Genomic DNA, 8440 nt, shown 5'->3' with positions numbered 1-8440 from the left:
TGAGCACATGCTATGTGCCACATACTCTGCAAGGAACTTTACATCCAGTTACTCATTTAATCTTTGACAGATGTGGAAACTGAAACCCACTGAGGTGAACTTGCCTCATGGTGGAAGGCAAGTAGGTGATAAAAATCTCAACTTAAAAAAAGATTTGTAAGACTCTCTAGTGTCTTACTTAGGTCTTTGGGGCATCATTAAGTTATTGGAGAATAAGTTAAAACAGAAAATTGAGGTACACATTTCTGAATGGAGATTTCTCAGGTACCCTTGAACAAAGGGAGTGCCAAAGACAGATTCCTGTGGAGAAACAATGTAAAAAGTACCTGTCCCCTATGCTGGACTCAATTTCTTCTCCCTCTGGAACCCAGAACCTTTCCTTTAACTGAAGTCATATAGGAGCCAGGGTGGTTTAGGGAACGGGCCCTGGGCTGCGATCAGGAGGCCTGGGATTTACCTCTGGCTCTGGCATGCCTTGGCTGTGTGAGCTTGGGAAAATCGATTTCTCTTTCTAAACACCAGTGTCCTCTTCTTTATACCTGTTTTTAAGTATTTATTCTAAGATCCTTTATGGTGATGTTCTTTTATTTTACTTTTTAACTTCTAATCAAGCAATTAATACTAAGGATGCTAAAGAAGGCAAAAATAAGGTAGACATGGGGTTGGAGAGATAAACATAGAGGCTCCTCTAAAGACCATAGTTTTTAATCTATGTCATGAACATTAAAAAATTAGAAACGCTTGGCTCTTCAAGGTTCATCAAAAATTTATGATTAACTGATTTCTCCTACTCTTTTAATCTCCTGGGGGACTTTCACACATTTTTACCTCAGAATTCATTAGACAAGAATACATACCATGTTTGCCGGCTCAGCTGTGAGTTTGAGTCACGGAATAGGTTGTGACCACTTTGTTCCTGGATTCTGAACCTTTCCTGTGTTCTGAGTGCTGTTTTCCTTCCTGACCTTGCAACAGTATTAGTAAGTCATAGAAACATTGATCTCAAGGAAATTGACTCTGGAAAGTGAGCTAGCCAGAGAAATACAGTGAATCACCCAGTAATAAAAATCAATTAGTGGCAGTGCCAGAATAAGAACCCCATGTCCCGGGACCTTTCCACCTGCTCTGATCACTCTACTAAGATGTTGTTATTAGATAACCTCTACCCAGTCTCTCCCTCACCCTACCCCTGCCTCAATTTAACCCTTTCTTGGGGCAGGCTTCAAGAGAGTCAGCTAGCTCACCATGACAGGGTTTCAGAACTCACCAGAAAAGAGACAGATGAGAGACACCCACAGAATAATACATCCTTCTCTCTATCCCTTAAAGTGAATTAATTCCTGCCACTTTTATATCTCACTCTAAGCCCCCAGGAGAGAGAGAAGAGTGATGTTGTTTTGTTTCTGAAAATGCATCAGGAAGGTTTTAGTCTCTTGAGGTCCTTAATGACTTCTGAGAATAAAGCATGTGCTCTTTTAGCTGAAAAGGAACTTAGCAATCTGCCAGACCACTTCAATACCCAATGCAAGATACCATCTGGTGATGGATAGACAGGCGCTATAATGAGAGGAGCTTATCACCTTCTAAGAGATCCCAGGGTTATGTAAAATGTTGATCAAACCCACAAATAAGGTATAATCAGAAAATAACTAGTTTCACTTTTCTTTTCCCTTTAAATGTATTGAATAGGGATAATTATGTCTTTACCCCTGGTTGAAAAGTCAGTTTTCTAAGATTTCTGGTTATATTCAGATAATAAAAACATCCTCTGGTAAGTAAGTAGAATGTCCAGCCTCAGGTTATAGTCAGACTTCCCAGTATTCCCAGTATCCAGAGTATAGCCTTTCCTTTTCTCCCAGACCTCCCTTGCTAACCATAGTTCCTGACTTCTCCTCCAGGGAAGAGAGAAAGGGCAGTGGAAGCTTCATAATTCATTTGTGCTTCAGTTAACTGCCACGGTGTTCACTAAGTATGTTAGATGTTTAAAGTTGACTCCTTCTTTCGTTGGGTTCTTTTATAGATCATTCAAAGAAACTTTCCCCCATCTTCTATTTCTTCTTCATTTGATTTAAACTAATATACTTTTACTCTGCATGGTTGCTTATGACTCCATCCACAACCCAGATCCCCTTTGTAGAATCACACATCCTTCTGGACAGTCTCTAAGACAATACCATGCTACCTCTTTCTAACATGTAGCCCATCCAGGAAATAGTCAGCTTTCCTCTACTGCAAAAACTGTCCTATCCAAAACAGCAATTGTCTCTCATTTAATCTTGATATAAGAAGAGCAAGGTATCTAAATCTCTTTATATTTCCAGGCATGAATAAGAAACAAGTTTGCTCTCTCCCCAGATTTCAGGGACATATGTCTCCTGAGTAGAATTCTTGAGGTCCCTCTTTTTTGACTCAAGGTGAAGTGGAATGTACCACCCTATCCCTTTCTCTAGAGCATGGGGTATGGCGTGGGAGACTTAGCTCTTTCCAAAGGATCTCTTCAGAAATTTGTATTTAAATCCTTTAATTCATAAGTTATTTTAACCTTTAATTAGGGAAGAATTTCTCAACCTCAGCACTATTAACATTTTGGGCTAGATAATTTTTGTTGTGGTATGATGTCCTGTGCATTGTGGGTATTTAACAACACCCCTGGTTTTTACCCAGTAGATATTCTGCCCCAGTTATGACAACTAAAAATGCCTCTAGACATTGTCAAAAGTCCCCTGAGGGACAAAAACATCCCAGATTGAGAATTACTAAATTCAGGGAAGGGGTTTAAAAGTCAGCTAATTGGTTCTCTGAAAACTAACTCAAAATTTTCTCATGGAGCGATCCAAGATGGTGGAGTAGATAAAAACTGTGCCTGTGTTTTCCAGTGAATACATTAAAATTACAACTAAATTATAGAACAATCAACTCGGAGAACCATCTGAAGTCTAGCTGGACAGAAGTCCTATAACTAAAAATCTAAAGAAGAAGCCACATTGAGACTGGTAGGAGGGGCAGAGATGCAGAACAGGCCCCACACCTGTGTGTGACAGTTGAGAATCAGGAGAGATATCTCAGCCACCTTGGTTCCCCCTAGAGGAGCGAGAGACCCCCCAGCCCCCACACCAGGCTCTGGTGCCAAGAACAGGAGCTCCCACAACATCTAGCTATGAAAAACAGTGGGTATTCTGACCATTCAGGTGGCTGGAAGGCTGTGGGAAACCCAGACATCCTTTTAAATGGTCCGCACACAGACTCACCAGCTCACAGGCACTTACCTCAGGCTCCAGCGGAGGGGCGGTGACTCAAGGGGCCTCAGAGACATATGAAGTGGGGGATAGACTGAGGTGTGTGGCTGCATGGGGAGAACTGGAAGACAGCCAGCATTTTCCCCGGTCAGAGTACACCCTCTGTGCTGCTGGCAGGCAGGTGCCATCTTTCCTGTGTTGAGCCCGCCCTCTTCGGCCAAATCTGAATCTGATTGGCTTGGTGAGCTCTGCTGCTTCATCCTGCTGACTAGCTGAGACCTCACCCCACTCAACTCACTGCACCACCAGAGGTAATTTCTCTGTCAGCAGCCAGCCCCACCCACACTGCATCTTTTTTTTTTTGAAAGCTATCAAGTCTGGCAGGCCCCAGGAAGGCAGCAACTAGCTTCAGTGTGCTCTGAGACTTTTGCTCATCTGGGACAGCATGGATGGCCATGGAGGGTATTGTGCTGAGTGGAGTATATCAGACAGAGAAAGACAGATGCAATGTGATTTCACTTATATGTGGAATCTAAGAACAAAATTAACAAACAAAGTTGAAATGAACTCATAGATACAGAACACATTTTGATGGTTTCCAGATGGGAGGGGGCTTGAGGTATGGGGGATAAAGGGGATGGGATTAAGAAATACAAATTGGTTGTTACAAAGTAGTTATGGGGATGTAGGGTACATTCTAAGGAATGCAGTCAATAATATTGTAATAATTTTGTATGGTGTCATATTGGTGTCACTAGATTTGTTGGTGTGATAGATGGGAAGGGGTTGGGAGGCAAGGTGAAAAAGGTGAAGGGATTAAAAAGTACAAATTGGTAGTTACAAAACAGTCAAGGGGATGTAAAGTAAAGCACAGAGAATATAGTCAATGATATAGTGATAACTATGTATAGTGCTAGGTGGGTACTAGACTAGTCAAGGGGATCACTTTTTAAATTATATAAATGTCTAACCTCTGTCCTATACACCTGAAATTAATACAAAATAATAATGAATGTCAGCTGTAATTTATAAATTTAAAAAGTGGGGGAAAGGGGAAGGGGAATAGAGGTTAAAATTTCCAGGTATAAAACAAATAAGTCATGGGTATGAATGTACAGCATGGGGAATATAGTCAATAATATTGTGATAGCATCATTTGGTGTCAGATGGTGCTAGACTTATCATGGCAATCACTTCTTTAGGTATATACATGTTGAATAACTATGGTGTACCCCTGAAACTAATATAGTATTGTATGTTAGCTATATATTTTTTTTCCATTAGACTTATCATTATTTATTAATTTTATTCCCTAAAAGATCTCCAGAGTTTTATGATTGTTTTAGTAGTCCATTTTAAAATTGGATTTGTATCGTTTCTTTCTTTTTTCTTTTTTTAAATTTTAATTAAAGTTTATTGGGGTGACAATTGTTAGTAAAGTTACATAGATTTCAGGTGTAAAATTCTGTATTACATCATCTATAAATCCCATTGTGTGTTCACCACCCAGGGTCAGTTCTCCTTCCATCACCATATATTTGATCCCCTTTACCCTCATCTACCACCCCCCTCCCCCCTTACCCTCTGGTAACCACTAAACTATTGTCTGTGTCTATGAGTTTTTGTTTCTCATTTGTTTGTCTTGTTCTTTTGTTGTTTTTGGTTTATATACCATATATCAGTGAAATCATATGGTTCTCTGCTTTTTCTGTCTGACTTATTTCGCTTAGCATTATATTCTCAAGATCCATCCATGTTGTCACAAATGGTCCTATTTCATCTTTTCTTACCGCTGAATAGTATTTCATTGTGTATATATACCACAACTTCTTTATCCATTCATCTATTGAAGGACATTTTGATGTTTCCATGTCTTGGCAACTTTAAATAAAGCTGCAATGAACATCGGAGCACATGTGTCTTTATGGATAAATGTTTTCAGATTTTTTGGGTAGATACATAGGAGTGGGATTGCTGGGTCATACAAATGGCAAATAGACATATGAGAAAATGCTCAACATCACTAATCATCAGATAAATGCAAATAAAAACCACAATGATATAGCACCTCACCCCAGTTGGAATGGCTATCATCAACAAGACAAATAGTAACAAGTGTTGGAGAGGCTGTGGAGAAAAAGGAACTCTCATACACTGTTGGGAATGCAGACTGGTACAGCTGCTATGGAAGGCAGTGTGGAGGTTCCTCAAAAAATTAAAAATAGAATGTTAGCTACATTTTTAATAAAAATCTAAAAAAGACTTATCAAACTGTACACTTTAAATATGTGCAGTTGATTGGATATCAATTTTACCTTAATAACGTCTTAAAAAAGAAAAAAAATTCTCATGGTCATTCATTAAGACTGCAGTGTCCATTGTCCTCATTTATTTGCCATTTTGAGATATGAAGAATCCATTTAAAAATTTTGTTCCATGTACAAGTACATCTCAAACTCTTAGCAGATTGGAAATTCTCCTCTCAAAGGGCCTTTTTCTGAAATGCCATTATGCAGTTTGGGATTTGCCTGCCCTGAGTTGTCAAACCATTCCCTCTGCAAGGATTGCAGCAGTTGAATACATACAAGACCCTTCATTGGTTCTTTCCAATGATCTCTCTTCACTCCAAGCCTCACAACATTTTTTCCTGTCTTACTGAACCTCTTGTGGATTCTCAAACAGATACTCTATTTCATGACTTTGTGCATCTGTGGTTTATCCAAATCATTTCCCCTGCAAGGAATGCTGCCACTTAAAACTCTTTCTGGTGAATCCTACAGCTATAAGATTCATTATAAGCTTTCCCTGCTATGTGATTCTTTTCCTAATCTCTTAAGCTTTGTGTGTGTGTGTGTGTGTGAGAGAGAGAGAGAGAGAGAGAGAGAGAGAGAGAGAGAGAGAGAGAGACATTCTTGGTTCTTGACATTTCTCCATTACAGAGTTTATCAAATGCTACTGAAATGTTCTGCAAACTTAAATAAATTATGAACGCCCATTACTTAGTTCAGTGCCTGGGACTTGGTTGATCTTTAGAATGAATAAATTAATAAAGTTATTGTCAGCTTCATAATTGCAGAAGCTGTCTTATCTAGGGACAGGCAAGTTTTCTTTGTGTAATATAGGTATTTAGAAGTTGTTTTTGGAATGGAGTGAGTGAATGCAAGTGTACACATTCAGGGAAATAGCTAAAGATGTTTTCTTAAATTAGCAGTTATTGATAGACATAGACAATAGTTTAGTGGTTACCAGAGGGTAAGGAGGAAGGAGGGTGGCAGATGAGGGTGAATGAGATCAAATATGTGGTTATGGAAGGAGAACTGACTCTGGGTGGTGAACACACAATGTGATATATAGATGATGTAATACAGAACTGTACACTTGAAACCTATGGAACTTTACTGACCATTGTCACTGCAATAAACTTTAATTAAAAAGAAAAAAAATAGTAGTTATTGCACGTAGTGTAAAATGGTGTCATCTGTATTCATTGACATTCACTGGTTTTCTAAGTTTCTTTAAAAAGAAGTTGAAAAAACATTTCCTGAGATGAGGAAACAATATGGGATGTACAACCAGCCATTTTCAGATTATTACATGAAATTTGGGCAGTTTTAACCCAAAGAGTTTAAATCTTGCTCGGGAACCAAAGGATTCTTCCCAAAGACCTCCTTCTTTGTTTTACCTGGCATGTTACAGGTATTTTCAATGAGGGAATTTATTTACCATTTCTTAGGCTATTGCCAAGAAACTCAATATGGGGACCATGAGGAAGGAAGGGTCCCTCTCACCTCCTCTTAATATATATTGGGTATTCAATAATATTTGTTGGATTATAACATAAGTGAATAAATGAATTAGACACCCTTGTTAATATCTTCTCTGTTCAAATGTTTCTGATTATTTCCATAATCTAATCTCACAAGCTCCAACAATATGCCTCATTATCTTCATAGCAGTCCTTTCACATTGATTACAATTGATTCACTTGTTATATTTCCAACTATACCATAAATTCTCCCAGAGAAGGATCCCACTGGTCTAGTTCATCATTGAATCTCCATGTTCTAGAATAGAGGTTGGAATGTAGTAGTTAGTGACTCTGTTGAATTCTTAAGTATTAGTTACAATCTAACGCAAAAAACAAAAAAACAGGTTCCAGTTATAGGTCGGTCAGAATATAAGAATGACACCAGTTCGTTTAATTGAGAAAAATTAATGTAAAAAAATTATTAACGAAGTATTACAGAATGCACAAGATTAAAAGGGAAAATGAAAGTGTCATTGGACGTAGTAACTTTGGGAAGTAGCTTCTAACCCTACAGCTGGAGAAACAAAGGTAGAGGTTCAGAATTATTAATTCATGCAAGCTTGGAGGAAGAGTGATGCAGAGCAGAAACTCAGACTTTTGAGGAGTGAGCACATTTTAGGTGGTCCTGGGGTATCAAGAGTTCAGACAAGAAGCCCTAATAACTACTATTTACACTTCTGAGATGGGAGGGGCAGAGGACTTCTCTGGTTTGTTCTAAGGTCTTTAAGAGGCCATGGCAAGACTGTTTCAGGGTATTGAAAAGATGCAAAATGGAACCAACAAATGCCACTGAAATTAACCACTGGTGTTAGGATGGGGCACAGATATAGAACGGAGTGTCTTTTTGTTAATCATAAGTGGTTGACCTTGGGACAGAAAAAGATGCAGCTGAGAAATTAATTCTTGTCTTTAACCATATGGAAAGATATGAATTATGCCAAATATATAAAATTCATCCCATAACACATACTAATACTGAGTTTATACAAAAGATGCTCAAGGTTGGTTTAAACTAGGCCTTAAGATCATTTGTATTTGATCAAATTTCACTGCAGTTTTTAACATGATTTGTGCTTTTGGAAGAATGGTCTATGTTCTGCTCCATCTTTTTTTTTTTTTTTTTTAATTCACAAAGTTTTACTAAACTTAGTGTGGTGATCACATTGTAAGGTACATAAATGTTGAATCACTATGTTGCACACCTGAAACTAGTGTAATATTGTATTCCAACTATAATAATATTTTTAAAGAATTTTATTATAACATTTTGTCATAAAAATTCAAACACACAGAAAATTTGAGATAATTTTACAATAAACATCAGTATATTCACTACCTATATATTATTAATATTTTATTATGCTACCTTTATCATATATCTACCATCCCTCTACTC

Source organism: Rhinolophus sinicus, linkage group LG06 (assembly GCF_036562045.2).
Source record: "Rhinolophus sinicus isolate RSC01 linkage group LG06, ASM3656204v1, whole genome shotgun sequence".
Lineage (NCBI taxonomy): Eukaryota > Metazoa > Chordata > Mammalia > Chiroptera > Rhinolophidae > Rhinolophus > Rhinolophus sinicus.
This window is presented reverse-complemented; position numbering follows the sequence as displayed.